General features: G+C 39.6%; 1 protein-coding gene across 2 annotated transcripts in view; it reads right to left on the bottom strand.

Annotated features, from left to right (window-relative positions):
* Positions 1-17,874, bottom strand: part of kank4 (KN motif and ankyrin repeat domains 4) — a 71,055-nt gene that overhangs the window by 36,338 nt on the left and 16,843 nt on the right. The window lies entirely within an intron of this gene.

Below are 17,874 nucleotides of genomic sequence, written 5' to 3'. Positions count from 1 at the left end.
ATCTTATTTTCAGGTGATTATACACTAATGAAAACACTCATTTTACTTATCGTATTCCATTTCTGCCCAAAAAAAATCCAGTCAGTTCTCACTCCGCTCAGTTCAACAAATTAAATTACATCATGTTACTCACTGATTTCCTTTACATTTGTCTGACTACTGTATCTTCAGGCACATCTGAGCTCACTCTATGCCACACTGTATGAGTAGAAAAAATAAGTGGTGTTAACCAGGCAGCTGCCTCGCCACTCTCAGCACAGGCAATTTGTTGAGTCTGACGTGAAGCTACACAGGGTCGTGACCTTGTCTGAACGTTTCCCAGGAATCTTCCCTTACATAAGTGAAAATGGGAGGGGGAGTGATGTGTTATGGGTCAGAGGTGTGTACATGCTAAAGGGGTTGAATCTATTCGGACGGTCTTCATGCTGTAAGACGAATGTGTTATGTGACAACATTTGATAGATATGACAACAAAATGTCATGATTACCAAGAAAAGGCCACACAGAAACCAGATGTGAGCCTTAATCATATAGTAAAGAGGCTTATAGATTATAGAGACAAAGATAATTTTATACAACATACAGTATACTCATCTTGCAGCCTGCAATACTCCTACTCTAGACCACTGAGTATTGCTCACACAAAGCAGAGCCATCTTTATCTGCCCTAAGGGAGTCCTTTGTGTGAGTGTAATGTTTTCATTTGAGTTAAAAAGGGAAAACCACAAGATAGCATGTAAATAAATCTTTATAATTCAAACAAAATGCTTGATTTTTTTTTTTTAAACTGGGGCCACATGTTGTGAATGACTTTGGGGATTTGCATAATTGCTGATAACAATGGATATAATTTCTTTGGGTAAATAAACTGTCTTTTGTGGGAATTTGTTCTTGGTCTAGATCCAGTTAGATGGAAACAAAAAGAATGTAGACTCAGGCGTTTTACTCCTACTCAGTGAGTCCTTTTATTTATTGAGGAGAAGAGAGGAGAGGAGAATCTTGAAAAGATGGGGATGTAGACGGAGGCAGTGCTGGTGACTCAGATGGCTGAGTTTCTAACCGTACACTTGTGAAATCAAGGGTTTAAGTTTGTCTCAGAGCCCTCGTTTTGTGTCACATCCGCTCTCTTATCTTTCCTGACACTCTCCATGGTTCCCTCTCTTTAAAAAATCTGAAGCGTCAAACCAGTCTGGAAGATGAAGTGCAAACAAAACGGAGAGTTTTGTTTATTGGCATTGTAGAGCAGCATCTGCCTACAGCTATAAAGAAACTAGTAAGGGCTAAACCCTTTAATTTCTTCAGCCTCCTTCGTTCTCCACCTGTATTTTCTTTCTGTGCTTTTCTTCTCCTTTTTCCATTATCTATCTCACCACACCGGGAAGCACACTAAGTACAGCAGAGCGCGCTGCAGGGAGAAGGACTGCACAAAGAGCAGCAGCGGGATATTGGACTGGCGTGAGCAACAAGGCCCGCTGGGTTCACTACGATAGATGTGGTGAACGGGGATGCTCTTTATGTATGGAAATATTCCAGCGGTGCAAATAGAGGAATGGGAGCGGCTGGAGGAGCGTCAGAAAGAAGAAAGTGTCAGATAAAGAGGGTGCAAGGGTGCTGATAGGAGAGAAGAACTTGAAGGAAGGACTTTTCAGCTGTTGAAGTAATGAAATGAGAGCTGAGGAGTCCAAAATGGAGGAGGCCATCATAGCTTATTAGCTGAGCTGCACGATCCACTTTTGTTTAACCCCTCTTCTTTGTGTAAACTGCCCCATAAAATTGAAAAGATTTGGGACTTATTTACCCAGTCATTAAGTCATTATTAAGTCAAATTATGTACAATCTTGTGAAATGAATGCCCATTTCATCTTCATTACAGAGAAAAGAAAGAGAAGCTTGGAGATCTATTACTACCATGCTCCTAACTTGCAGCTTGAAAGCTGTTAGAGTGAGTGCCAGCTAGTGCTGCATTTAGACTTTAGCCAAGAGGAAAGAACCATTTGTGAGCACTCCCAAGTCACAATAACAAGAGTTTTCTTTCCTGTTCTTCCCATCCTGCCAGCAAATAGTCCCTTTGTTACTAAGCCTCCAGCAATGCCTATTGCACAAAGATGTGCGGATGAACTTTGCTGTGCCACTTTCCAATGCCTTTAATGATAGTGAGAGAGGGGGATGATGGGAAACATGAGTGGGCAAGCAATTAGGACATTTTGTGAAAAGAGAAAAGAGAATTGTGGGATACGAGTTCAATGAAATACAGAAAGAAAAAGTGAAACAGGAAGAGTTTGAAGAGAAGCGAAATGGAAATTAATCAAAGCAAACAGAGGAGATAAAACCACATACTAAATAGGGACAGGAAGGAGACAAGAGGAAGATGAGGGGATGTTGATTATTGGACATGCCTGTAGTACACAGCTTGGACTCATTTTGACAACAGGGCTTTTAATTTCCTCCCCTCTTGCTGCCAGCTGAGATAAATCATTAGCTGGGGTGTCAGCGTGATATATTTGGTATTTTCCACTGGATTTTAAGAGGGCTTTTGAATACGATTTCCATTCGTTTCTGTGAAGGGAGTACTGCTTCCCTGCACATTTTGTCTTTCTGATCACGTCCATGCAATCGTTTTAATTAACCAAAGGTTGTTGTTTTTTTTAAAGTGCTTTTGATCTTGCGCTGTAAGCATTTTCAGTGGGTCCTGTACAGTCCTCGCTCATCCCTGCTACTTGATTTTCATACTGACAGCACTAGTAGTTTGTTTGCCCCAGAGATACTGGAGAGATGCTGCGACTGCTGCGCATCCATCTGTCTGTCTGTCAGCTGCAGAGAATGAGTGGGTGGATACAGTTTCTCAAACACAAACAAGGAGGCACACAAATAGCATATGCAACCCACAGTTAGTGCAGATTGAGTGTGTACAATACATGAGAGGAACACACACACACACTCACAGATGTTGAAGATCTGGGACATACTTAGTTGAACAGCATTTCAACCTCCCCATGCACTCTTTTGAACCCTCAAATCTATCAAAACAATATCTTTTTTCTAAACCCCTGTTCAACTTACCTCATTCTGTCTCTCAGTATTTAATAGAAGCCATCTATCTCAGCAGTAACCATGGGGTGAGCTGGGAATAAGTAACTTGAAATACTAGAGAGCAGACCAAAAGCTTTATCACTTCTTAAAGACACAGAGAGAGAAGACGATCGAAAGGTTGCAACAATGTTAAAGTAAAGAGCCCTGCGTGTTTATGTGGAAAGTTACAGTTGTCTGATGCCAAAACAAATATTTCACAGCAGAGACAAAAATCTGAGACAATGGCTTGCTGTTTGTGTGGTCATATAAATGATATGCATACGTATCCTGTTAGATAAAGATCGGGTGCTTGAAGTATACTGATGATGGCCAAACATGTGTCATAGCCAGTGGAATGCAGTTGCCATCTTAACTGTTTGCTCTGGAAATATGATGTGCGATATGATGAAATGCCACAAAATGACATCACTCTATGTATATTTATCATAGATGTTATCACTGCAGCAGAATGAAAAAGAAGAAAAACAAGTATATTAAGTTATGAACTGCTGGATCCAGACGTAATATTTACCACTACTCAATGTTCCTTAACACAGAAAAACAGTATTCTCGATAATCTAACAGTACTATAGGTTTGTTTTATAGCCATCAGTTAGAATTATTCCCATTGCTTGTTTTTGAAAAGTCTGTTTGGATGATTGGGCTTGGTGACCAGCTGTAGTCATTTAAATGAAATTAAAAAATCCTCAACAAGTATGTCCACATGGTCTAAAATAGACATTTAACTACATAACTACTAATATAACTGGTGCATAAAACATAATTAAAAACATTATTGAAAGTATTTTATCCTTATTCAACATTTGGACAGCATTATATTTCTCTCCCTAAGTAAGATTTGTAGACTAATTTAATCTTTAAAAGACTGAAAGTAAAGTTTTTCAGATTAACGTGAATTCTTTGCATAAAATATGTTTTTGTAAACAAGTGCACATATACTTAGCTTCACTGGCAAAACAGATATTATTATCATCATCTGATAGGCAGCCTTAGAAAAACAAGGTTTTTGTGGGTTTTGGCATGTATCCATTCCGACTCCAGAGAGACACTCAGCCAATTAGTATTCTCATTTTTCATTTTCTGTCACTGACTCATTTTCTAAATCTGTTGCTGACATTCTGTTTGTAAGCAGCACTGGTTTAACACTGCTTTGTTTTTTTTAATTGCTTGATTTTAAGACCTTCATACACTGACTAAATTAGGACCTTGCAGGGTACTTATTTTCTTCTCAATTGAGTGAATTTAGGAGATTGTGTAACTGCACTGAGAGATATTTGCAAACCTTCTGTGATTTAACATCCAGGTAGAAACCCCAACTGTGTCTCTTAGTAAGAACAAGTTTTACTCCTTTCCCCTTCTCAAACTCAAACTCTTTTGTAATGAACAGAAAAAGCTGGTTGGGCGCAAACTCTTTCCCAGCTCTGTACCACCAGGCCGTGGCTTTGAAGTACTATTTTTCCTCACCTCGTTAACCAACTCCCACTTTTTTAATCAGCCCATTTCTGCTTTACCGTGAGTGAAATCGAAAATCTAAAGATAAAACATCTCAGGCTGTGTCATGTAGCGTGAAATATGATATGTGTGTAAGAGAAATGTTTTCTCAGGGGAAAATTTATTTTCCACTTGGATGCAAATGTGGCATAATCCATCATTTTTGCATTTACGGAACCAAGATGAAGAAAATGTTGAGGTCTGTAGCTTCATTAGCTGTACCTTGTATTTACAATTCTTTAGATTAATGTTTCCTTTCAACTGGCAACTTTTAAGCATGTTTGGGAGACTAAACACAGGTATACAAAGAATTTATTCAGTCATTTGTTGTAGCATAGGGGTACATGGGTTTAGGACAAAAGGTGATGATGGATGGACAGCAGATGTGTCACCACACTTACTTAATGTTGAAGACAGCCTGAGGGGCAGGTGTGAGTGAGTCAGGGGAAAACAACTATTAAACACTGGGCCAATGCCAAAATGATTTACGTATTACAAGATCAGAGACAGGATTCAATTCAGTATGATTGATGAGGTTATCAAAAAGCAGAGATTGAAAACATCAAATAAGGGTTTAAAAAAAAGGTGCCAACCCTAGTTATATGTGCGAGTGAGTGTGCACCTATGCGAAACAGATTTAATATGAAGGTACCTGCGCTTTCAGCTAAATAACAAATACAATAAGTGAGTTAAAGTGACAAGAAGAGGTTTCACTTGCCTCCTCTTCTTCCATTATAGGAGGTTTTGCATGATGCTTAGGTCATTTTTCAACTGGCCGAAAAGACAGCAAACTGTACAATATTCCGTTTTGACGAGGAATCGATAAACTGACAAGTGTAACTTGAGCAGCAGATGGATCTGCAGTGAAAACTGAAAATATTTCAACTTTTAGCTCTCCATCTGTTATCATTCTGCAGAGGAACTTGGCAGATGTCACGTCTGATTTAACTTATTTTTCAAACTCTGATATCAAATTAAAAGTTTTTTTTTTAAAGAAAGCTCTACAAATCACACATGGAAGTGCAACTAAACCCCCAAGCAACTGTTTTCAGATGAAAACCAATGTATATGGGTATTTAGTAGTGTTGTTGGTTGATTCAGGCACAGCAACCTCACTACAGGTTGATACTTGGCCACTGCATTTGAATTTAGCTAATGGCTGATTTTGGAGGGTAAGTGATATATGCTCCTTCGTCCACTTCCATGAAACCCACATCTCCCGGCCTTTGATGTAGCTACAGTGACACTACCCGACAGACACACCCGAGATGTAGCCTCTCTGAGGTGGTAGCTTAACCACATAGGAACCCTTATAAATGGCTTTGAATGTGCTTCAGTGACTGTCAAAGCTTGAGCAGACTCTTCATGACCAGTGTGGACATGAAGAGCCTGACAGAAGCTGATAAGCAGCCGTCAGTTATATAGATAAGTAGCTGTAAATGAGCTGATAAGTTTGGTTAGCTCTGACTACCGGTAATTGTATTCCTGCTCCATTGAGCGATAGTCAGTGTGCCACTCTGATTAGTGTTACCTCATGTAGCCATGAGGCCACAACCCCAATAGTGATTGTATAGAGAGAGAGAGATAGCAGAATTTGGGGGTTTAGTTACACTTTAAAATGCATTTATTAGCAAATTGATGGTGTTTTTCAAAATACATTATCTCTTAAATAAAAGTGTCTTTTGATAGTGACTTATTTAAGAGCTTCATAGAATACTGAATCTCAAAACTGGTAAAAACATCTACAGTCATGTTGCACCTGCACAGGTGTTGTCACATATTTTGCCTGATTATACTGCATGGGTGTGTACAGACTGTGCTTGATTGACATTTTCACCCAACCGTTTGTTTTGCTTCACCTGACTGGCAGGACAAATTACACCTTTGTCATTTTTTATTACGCTGCAGTGAGAGCAAAATTTATTGGTGTAGCTGTGGCCAAAAGCAGACAGAACAGCAAACGGCATGTACAGGGTTGTAAATAAAACTGCGACCAACCAGTGTTAGCAGACTAAAAGCATTCCATAATTCATTTATCGTCGTTAATCTCTGTCATCGTCTATGCTCTCACTACAGCCAAGTAGCATCAATCTGTAATGTAGTTATAGAAACAAGACTCTAACAAATAAATAACATCTGTCAAACTGGCTAGACAATGTAAAGCCTAACCGGGTAAATTTGTGAATAGAAACAAAATGTGTCCAGTCCACAGGCATCAAACATACAGCCTGCTAGCCAGAACCGACACACCAAATGGTCTAATCTGGATGACTAAGAAAAAGAAGTTAGAAGACAAAGATCTCTCTCTAATCCGGTCTCCATAATATAACCCATCAGAGTTCAGGGTTTCCTCGATCCTTGTCCTGTGTTCAATAATGCTTTTAAACTCTGTTCCTGCCCTGCCTTTATATATCTTATATAGCCAATCACTGAACTTTATGTACTATAGGAATGTGTTCGACATCTTCCAGATTATTACACCATTAAATATAGCATTGAATTGAGACCCGTGTGCCCAATCCTTAGCTGTGTAAATATCGCCATGCTCCTTTAAACTGTTTTACATTACCAGACCTCTGTGTTTAATGTCTCCTCCTATTCCATCTCTGGACTGCACCTCTACGCCTCTATCCTTTTTTATTAAGCAATTGAGTTTGGTGACCTCACATACTGGCGCTGCTCATCGTGGTCTTCGGTCTGTGCAGAGGTCTAATCAGGCAGAAAAAATGAAAACACCTGAGTACGTCTGCAGGGCCTTTAAATGGGTCACACTCAGTGGAACAGGTGGTGCTTGTTGAGCTAATTGCTGGTTCAGGCTAAAAATGCATGTGTGAGGCGCGGGATAAAACAGCAAGACACCAGTTTAAAAAAAAAGAAGCAAAAACACCCTTTGCCATTCGTCAACGGGCAAATACAAGACAAGATGTTTCTCTTCTGATCCACAGCTTGCAGGCTCTGTCAATGCACTAACAGCGCGGTCCAATACTATTGTTTTCTCTCTGTCTGGCTGTCTCCCTCCGTGCCTCCTGCTCTCGCTTCTCTCTCTGATCTTTTATTTTTTATCATGACTCCTCATCTCCTCTTTTGGCTTGTTTTAAAGCAAAAGAGTTTCTTTCCTTCTATACTTCCACAGGCGGTAGTTAAACCGTTCACAGCACTCACTTAATCTTATAATTATTGTTTGGGTGTTTCTGACTCATTTGATAGTACAGAGGCACAGAGCATTACATGGTACAGCTACTGAAGGGCCCAATTTATTTTGTGTTCAAGCTGGCTTAACCTCTAGCCAATTTATCTCCTGGTCACAGCCACAAGAAGAAGGGGGAAAATATTGATCAGTGCTTTTGAAACCAGCAAATGAGACAGCTGGTAGAAATTCAGCCAAATGTAACTACGGTATTGGTATCAAGAAGTTTCAAAGATGCTGAAAGCCTCCTTGAAATAGTTCTGCTGTGTTTTTATTCGTGTTAACAAGGAGACTACACAAGTGGAAATCAGCCCCTTAACTAGCAACAAGGCATTAGGGTTTGTATACTTGTATATTTCATCATTTAGTGTACTAATCTAATTCCTATTTAAGGTTTCATAGAGGGCAGACAGTCCAGCAGTAAGTCTCATAAAATCCATCCGTGATCCCTGAGCAGATCATGTGTGAATTCAATGTTAATGGAGACAAAGACCCAAGTCATTAATTCCAAGGGCAGCTTTTATTCTGCTGTAAACCAAAGAGGAAGACAAACAGATAGCCGGACTGAGAGAGGAAAGAGTGTATTCCCTGAGCAGGGGGAGATATCAAATGAAATCTGTCTTCCACTCCTCTCCTTGCCTCCTCCTACTCTTTCCTTCAAGGAGAAATAAGACAGAGGGAAAGGAAGGGTTCCCAAGGTCACTTTGGTTCTCTCTTTCTCTCTCCCTGTTACTTGTTCACAAACACATGACCGAACATAAATATATGTTCTCAGAGGACAAGGATAGACATCATTTCCGCTCATGATGGGACTCCTGATTAATTATTCACTGCACTGGTCATGTGACTTATTTCTGGACTGCAACACACATAAGCACCTTGAGGATACTCCGTCGAATAACAATAAGCAACATGAAGGATTTTGAACATCAGTCATGTCAGTGTCAAATTAAGTGATGCCTAACACAGACACTCGAGTTGTTCAAGGTGATGTGGTTGATGTAAGAATATAAATAAGGACATTTTTACAATAGGTTTGGTCTTCATGGTTCTTTTTTTGGTGTTTGTATTTACTGTCACTGAATTTGATGCAGCCTCACAAAGTCTTTAACCTTTACTGACTTGCACTTGTTAAACTTGCACATACATACCTGTGTAACTACAGACAAAGTGAGTGCAGATTCATTTAAAGCTTGCTCAGAATTATCATCCATCTATCACATTTGACTTAGGGCGAGAGGCAGGGTACACCCTGGACAAGTCACACTCTGGACAAGTCACCAGTTCATCACAGAGCATATAGAGGAAAGTTTACACTCACATTCATGCCTACGGGCAATTTAGTGTCACTAATTAACCTATTAAGTATATGTCTTTGCCAGAGTACCTGAAAGAATCCATGCAGACACAGGGAGAACATGCAAACTCCACACAGAAAGGCCCCAGTGGAGGTTTGAACAAGGAACCTACCTGCTAATCACTGCACCACCGTGCAGCTCAGAATTATCATGAACTGAAATTTGTAGACTAAAAGATGACTGTACTATCACTATAACTCGGCTGAAAGACGATAAAGAATATTGTTAAAAGAGGTGGGACAGAAATATCGAAAGTTTAAATAGAGTTATAGAAATGTCTGCAATCAGTGTTTGAAATGAACTCTTTTCGGTGTCCTCAGTTTCCTGTAACTGTCTCAAATTCTACTTCCAACTGTCCCAGACTTATATTTTTCTTATTTTATTAATAACTTTCTTTAATTTGCATCTCTTTATTGACTCACTCTGGTCTGCCATGAAAGTTCTGCTCGATGTTCTCTGCACTTAGATGTGAATAAAAAATTTAAATCACCTCAGGTGTTTGGCCACATTCAGTTTTCATTATTCTTTTTAGTCAATGGTTGAGTGTTGCTGTTTATTTCTATCTGTCATACTAGACTGATCAGATATGATCAGTAAATGCATCACTACAAACCTGTCTCTGATTGATGGAAATACACGCACACACTTTTCTTAGCCCAATAACTCACTACAGGAACAACATATATCTGAAGTAAAAAAAGGTTTAAATAGACTGACAAATGGAGGGAAACTGTCAAGCAAAAATGTCTTAATCCAGAGAAAAGCTCAAATACAGCACTAATCTCACCTCCTTACATTATTCAAATTTGAACAGAATTAAGTAAATACAGCATTAAAATTATACAGGCCTATATTCCATGATGCATGAATGTAATAATTGAATTTGCAATGATAACTTGCACTGCCTGCAATGTCTCACTGTCTGTCTTACTCTGAGGATAAATATAGCTCAGTGCTGTTGGAATATAAACACACACGCCACACATGAATTACCTGGATCACACACAAAGCAGACCGTATAATCAGAGAGCGCATTAATTTCAGTACAAGGCACGACAACAAAGATTAGTGGTTAATGCAAAAATGGCTGCAAATGATGGACCTAGAATGCCAAACTGCATGTACACTCACGCACATATTGTGAAGGTTGTGGTATAAAATTATTTTTTGCCTTTTTTTTAGGACATTAATAGTGAAAAAATGGCTTGCCCTGCTAGTGTTTAGCTTAACGAGTTTAATAAATCTCAGTGTTAGTCATACCCTAATTCTTTCTCTATCTGAAGGAAAACACAGACGCCTGCATCCTCCAATCCCTCCTCCCTCACCTCAACCACACAGATATCCATATCATGTCTAATCCACACAGAGAGAAAGTAGACAGACAGAGACTGCAGAGAAAAGACTGCTCTTCCAGCATCATTTTTTGTTTCCAAAGCTTCCCAAATTACCAGCTTCTTGAAATAGGTTTGAACTGCTCTATGGTGAGATGAAATGGTTGTATTTAGGTTCACTGCGGGACAAAGGGGCGGCGATTCAAAAGTGACACAGACACATGTTTTGTGTCTCTGACACTCGATTGTTACATTTGGCAATACAAAGACACGTACGCACAGACACACAGGCGGCAAGCTTCTGCTTTGTTTTGTGAGATTATTATGGACTACCATCTGAAACAAAATAACTGGTTTTGCTTTAATTGCAACTAAAAATAAATAAGTTGGGGGATGTTATTATTCCTAGGCAAATCTAACAAAAGAGGGAGCACAGTCGACCAGGCACATTAAACAAGCTCTATTTTTATGCATTTTGTCCACACTTCATCATCTACTGCAGTCTCTCTCTGCTGCTGATACGTCATTTAGCTTTTGAGTTTGTTTTGGAGCCACACCTTATCATAATATTATGCCACATTGTTAAGCCAATGTTATGCTATTTTATATAGCTTGAGGTTAATTAGTGATCTCTTTTTTTCACAAAAGTTTTAAAGTCTGGAGTTTGATTTGTCCCCAACTGTCATCTTATCAGTTGTTTGGAGTGTAATAGACTAGGACATCTGTGAATCACGCAAGTATGCCACTTCTCAGAGAATAATTACTGACTTGGCATTTCTAGAGAGAGGGTAAAGGTATCTTCTCTACTTCACAAGCAGTAAGAGTTTCATTACAGCCAGCATCGAGAGACCATTAAGCAAGCTGCAGCTTAAGGCACTTCTGCTTTGGCTCCCACATTCAGCTGCTGTGACTTCAACTTGGATAAAAGAGACAACTAAAATGGGTTTCGTAAGAGTCTGTTGAAGAACAGTCAGATCAGGATACAGGCACTGGGTCAGGCAACTGCTCTAGATGGAAAGAACACAATATGGTTTGGCCTGAAGGGAACTCATTTAAAAACACAGACTCTGTTCGGGTAGTAGAGAAGGCTCTAAAAAAAAAAGGCTGGCAGATGCAGACAACGCTTTGAGGTGGACCAGATGTTTATAGAAGATGTAGATGAAAGAAATTGGATGTGAGGTTGAACATTTCATAATATGATATCCTTGCACTGCAAGTAAATACAGCTAATAAAAAGACATGCTACAAATGAATGTTGGATGCATAATACATTTAGCTGATCCCTGGCGAACTTACCAATGCCAACAGAGAGAGACACAATGTACCCTCTTTAACTGTGATGACCTAAACTTGAAACATAGCTGTTACATGTACAAGGCAGGGGCAGTTTTTACAAGGTAAATTTCCAGTTCTAGCAGCCAAGGAGAAAACTGAAGTCGTACTGCTTTCCAAAAAGAGGCAGTTGCAGAAGGCGCTTAAATGGGAAAAGAACAGGCCACGGTCTGTGAAAACTTGGCTGTGTTCAGGCAACCCTCTGTGCTGGCTGAGAGTGTTGTCTTCTGATTTGAATGTTATTTGCTCTGCGATATTTTGTATTACTAAAGATCAACATTATTCAAATCAGCAAAAATCCTTTTTATAGTGATTTCAGTAATTTCAGCATGGATTTAATGTGACTTAAAGTGTCCATATATCCATAATGGACAGTTCATTCATACATTTTCAGACATACTGTACACCTGGGTTCTGCCCAACACAACCAGCATTCTACTGTTTGGTCAATGAGCAGCTTTACTGGTGCAGCTGGGACTCAAGTAGTTATATTTGTTGAGGGAGGACAGAGCTTTCTTATTTTCTGAACTAGCACTTCTCTCCTGCTGAGATACAACCACAGAAGTGTATTCTGAATGGTTTTCTGTTTGTCAAAGAGCAGGCTGTAAGGTCATGATCATAAGGCTCGGTGAAGAAGAACCAAAAACAGGAAACTGGCGAGGGATTCTGAGAACTGGTCACCTCACTAGGATTCCCCTGATCTTCAAAGCACCATAACGGTATCTGTCTCTCTCTCTCTCCCTCTCCTCAGTAGATGGAATAAAGCCATCCTTGTTTGCCGCCTCTTTTATTTTAACTTCTGGACTGAGTACACACTTGGCCTTTTCTCTAACCTGTCTCTGCTTTACGCTCTCTTTCGCCTACTGCTTCTCTCTTTCACCACTATGGCCACAACACCGTGACAACTTCATGCTGTTCCTCCTCTCGCTCGTCCCACTTTCGCATTGGACTACTAACCTGGGAAATGCATAGATTGGCTGTCAGCCCGCCAGAGTTATAAAAGTCACTTTCAAATTACATCTTTGCAAGCTAGTAAAAATAAGGTTGTTTCCCACACCTGGGAGGACTGGACATAGTGCTGAGTGCCTTTTCTAGAACTTCACACTTGTCAAGATGAAAAGTGAAAGGTACAAGAGAGTCAGCAGAGATTGAATCTCAAAGCATGACGGGCAGCAATAAATTAAACATTTAAATAAATAAATGGATGATGCCATTTTATAAAATCTGTTATAGACAAAAATAGCTTTTACTTAATATCAGCTCACAGTGAGACTATATTAATCAAATTTTAATCGAGTTCACAGCAAGGAGTTAAGTGATTAATCGTTTAAGCTTATAAAAATGTCATACTATGATAAGTGTCCATCACAGCTCCCCATAGCCCAGAGCAATGTCTTCCAATTATTTTCTTCAACGCATAGGTATTAAATTATAATGGTATGAAATAATGAAAAGTTTGAGAGACCGTGACATTCAATTATTCAGCATTTTTGCATAATGAAGGACTTATATGATTACCTGACAACTCTTCATGAAATGTTTGAACATTTTAGGAAGCGTGAAACCGTCTTGCTTTATGTTCAAGTGTTTAATGAGAAGATTGATACCGCTCTCGTGTCTGTGCATTAAATACCGAAGTAGAACGAGTGGGTGATTAGCTTTAGCTGAGCAAAAATACTGGAAGCAGGGGGAAACAGCTATCTCAGTAGCTCTTAAAGTTTGTTGTTTAAGTTTACTTGTTTGATTCATCCATACAGAAAAGTAAAGGACAACTGGGGAGTCACGACAGTTTATCCCTCCTCCAGCATTTCTTCATATCTGGCTCCAGTGCTTGTTGCCAGATATGGTTGGTAAGCACAAGTTTAAGCATGAGTAACAGAACTGGCAACATCACTCTTTTTTTTTTTTTGCTTTGCTGTGAGAGTGGTTTTTGATCTTCTCATTAAACTCCGATTAATCTGAGTGAATTGGCATTTCTCAAAATGTCGAACGGTTTCTTAAACATCGTAGTGGCATCTAACGGTGAGATTGCAGATTGCAACTAACTGAATACGCCTCACTGTAGGAGAACCTATTGGTGGCCAAGCAAGTGTTCTGTTTGTCTTCTCTGGGCTACTACAGAAACATGGCAGTGCAGCATGGTAACAAAAAGAAAACAGTGATTTTCAGGTGATTATACACTAATGAACATATTCTGCCAATAGATTCTCCTGAATGTTACACACTGAACCACTAAAGGTGACCGACAACATCTACCCCGGCAAAATGATGCAAAAAAAAGAAAAAAGCAGGCTGAGCCATTAAAATTCTGTTCCATATCACATCTAGATGTGGGACTCATAGTAATGTTGGCGATATTCATGGACACCCCCCATTCTCAGTTTGTATTCAGTGTGTGCTAGGTTCTCATTTTGTTGTCATTATTTTTATTTATTTGCAATGTGATATTTGTGCAGGAGACCAGCTAATATTTGCAGTAGGTTAAAAGGTGTATCCAACGTATAGCTTAGGCACAGGCACTATGAGGCAGCTTAAGGGTCCTTTTAGGGTAGTGCAAGAGAGCGCCAATTAATTAATGGACCCCCAGCCAGCCTGCATGTCGTGTGTTGACAGACAAAAGTAAAGAATCTAAAACTCATGCACGCCTGAGAGTGATCCTTTGTGCTCAAGTGTGCAACACAGACAATAAAAAATTGTAGTTCCTGAAATCTGATCTAATCTTGACAACAGCAGGGACACATCCACTGATCTATCCATCCATTGATCTATACCCCCTAATGCTGCTTAAGTCTTGAGGTGATTCTAGCACAGGATGCAACTGATTAGGATACCAATAAAAACCCTCTGCTGTAAGTTCATCAGAAAATCACCTTGAGGGAAGTGCCTTTTCAAAATCAAGCACTCCCCCTCTTTTCATGATGTTTATGTGAGAAAACCATCTGTTACTGAACTGCCTCTTGCTACCACATACTGTGAGTGATGTGATGAAAAACAAAGTCAAAGAGTTTAATCTGATTGCCTCTCCATCGAAAGCACAGAGTAACGTTGTGACCACTGTCGAGAGGTTGAGAGAGCAGATGGCCAGAGACATGCAGTACAGTTGGCTTAAGATGAGCTCTGTCTATGCGTGAGGCCAATGTTTCTGAAGAGATTTAGGAGATGATTCAAAGAAAGAGAGAAAAACCTGTAAAGAAATGAAGCAGAAAGTGTAACAAATCAGGAAGGATTTACAGCAAATGATTTAAAAAAAGACAATTCAAAGGACAGCTAAAGTCTCACAGGCAACTTTAGTTCCCTGAGTCCATCAGCATTATAACATATGGGTACATAATGTCACCAACAAGCTGACAAGCCTCCATATGTTCCCATGCAAAATATGACCCAAAGAGGGCTTTTTTCCCTCCCTGATGAGCAGAGGGTAGCAGCAGAATCGGGGTCAACCACATCTTTGCCGCTTCATCTCGACACATACCAGCATGCATCGCCTCATATCTCTCAAAATTGATTTTCTTTCCTGTCCCCTGCTTTGTCTGCCAGGATAAGATGTCACCACTTCAGTTGCTATTATGAAATCCTTGAGCAAAAAGAAAGAGGGGAGAGAATTGTACAGCTTGTGCAGGTGAGATAAAAAACGAATAAGGGGACTTAATACGATGAATTCCACTGTAAAATCACCCAGCAAGTTTGTGCGATTATTGTATACAGCTGAATTTTTATTTTTTCTCTCTTGCCAGTATGCACACGTTGTTCTTTGTTATTCTCTCACTAGCCACTTTGTTACAGCGTCTTCTGTTGCCTCTTTCTTGTACAACCCACAGTGTAAATGCCAGAATAAACAGTTCAGAGATGAATATGAATAAAAGACCAAGATATTATGTTATGGGCTGTGAACTGTGTTCACATATCCAAACCTAAACCACACAGTCACCACAAAACCCACCGTAATCACATTTTTAATCTCCCTTAGGACATGACGAATGCGTCACAGCTGAATATATCCAGACCATGAATGTGTTATATGAATCTAAAATAAATAGCCTTCTTCCTTTTTTGGAGCTGCAGGCCAGTTCCCATGCTTGAGGCTATCACACAGAGTCTCTACAGGGCTTGGAGTCTTTTTTCCCTGCTCATGATAATGCTTGAGTAATTACTAATAGCTGACCTCAGTTCCATACTGTCAGTGCCCCTCATGCACAATGTTCCCATGAATCACACATCTGGGAATGAAGAATGGAAAACTGGACACAATTCAGCGTGTCCATATGTGCCATTAAGTTTCTAGAATGTAAGAAAAAAGTGGGGGGAAAAAACGGCATCTGTTTATTCACCGATAAATGAATTAAACGACTGATTACCTAAGTCATTGATTAATCTTCTTTGAACAGAATAAACCCATTAGGAGAATCAGGACTATCACTGCATTACCAGCATTCACTCACAAAAAGCACGATTTATAACAGAGACAATGCTGCTCAACTCTTCCATAATTAGGAAACACCAGCCTTCTTGCTGACTTGGCACTCAAATTTGAATCAATTGAATCCACCAGAGTTCATGATATGAAGGGATTTACACATTAAAAACCATGTTAAAAATAGTAGATAATTAAAGAATTATTCTTTTAACTGCAAAAAATGAATGTAAGACATGTCTCTTGCTATCTTATTAGCTAACCGGTGCACTTAATTAACTTCACATTTTATTAAAATGTGCAAAATATAATTGTCAAATGTGTGCACGATAGTGACTGCACTTCCCACAGCTGAATGAAAATTAGGTCTTCATAGTATGCTCCCTAGTTTTTGCTAACCTACAGTGCTCCACCTTTAGTGGATGTGTAAATCAGAGCTGTGCACCTGTCAGTGGTGGTGCCAAACCATGATGATTCATGACCATCTAGAATGAGAAACTGCCACCCGAACTGTTGTTGTGTGTTCATTCTGTGGTGTGCGAGTGATTCTGGACATAGTGCCGCTCTGTGAGTGACAGATGACATGACAGCTAAAGTGTTCATTTCACATTTTGTGCTGTCTCTTCTTCCTCTTGACCTTTTCAAAGAAGCAATGGTTGAGGAAAGACAATAAGACATGGGGAAGAAAGAAGAAGACGGAGAGAGCACAGGGAGCGTGAATGTGACTGAGCACGCTGTTTGTTTGTGTTTATGTGTGTAAGACGCCTGTCTTGTGGGGGGAGGGTGCTGTATGAGGGTGCTGGCCACACATGTCACACCGGGAGGCATGATTATCCACCAGGATTACACTTTAATCAATCTAAAGCACTAGTCCCTGTCTGCCACTGCGTTAATCCCATCAAAGAATGGCTCTTTCTGTCTGTCAGCTTATCCTCTTCCCATTCACCACAATGTTAAACACCCCCATAGAGCTGTATGTCAAGAGTCAACTGGGCTTCAGCGTGAAGACGCCAGGCCCCCACTCAGCAGTGCTGCACTCAATCCGCCAACAATTCATTCAATTTCAAGACGCTGCAGACAGGATTTTCTCATTGAGGAGGCAAATTAATTGCGGCACTGCATTTAAATGTCAACAGTAATAAGAAATACCATTTTTGGCCATTGTTGGTGGCTGCTGTAATGCTTAGCTATGTACTTTAAATTCATAAAATGGCAGTTTAACTAAAAAGTGCTATTTAGAGCTGTTGAAACCATAAGTCGACTTATCAATTAGCTGATTAAGGAAAAACGCAACGAAGAAGAAGCTGTTTTTCTGTTTTGCATCATTATAAACGGAATATCTTCTAAATCTAACAGATGTTACCTTTGGCTCTGGGAAATGGTGATGAGACTTTAACAAATAATAGACCAAAGTAGACAGGGTAATTTAGTCTGATCCTAAAATGCCAGATGTGTATTCATGCTCTTACACACATCCAGTAATATGGATGCAACCACCTACACACACTCACTCACTCACTCACTCACTCGCTCTCTCTTCTAAATCTAAAATGCACTGTCACGGTTTCTTGGTAACAAACTTATCCATGGTTCTGAATTTGCATTTGCATTTGTTTACATTTAGAAATTATTCCCATTTAGGCAACTCCAATAAACATTCATGCTTTCATTTTT

This window comes from Larimichthys crocea, chromosome XVII (genome assembly GCF_000972845.2).
Source record: "Larimichthys crocea isolate SSNF chromosome XVII, L_crocea_2.0, whole genome shotgun sequence".
Lineage (NCBI taxonomy): Eukaryota > Metazoa > Chordata > Actinopteri > Sciaenidae > Larimichthys > Larimichthys crocea.
Note: the sequence above shows the minus strand (reverse complement) of the source record. Positions and strands in the feature narration are given on the sequence as shown.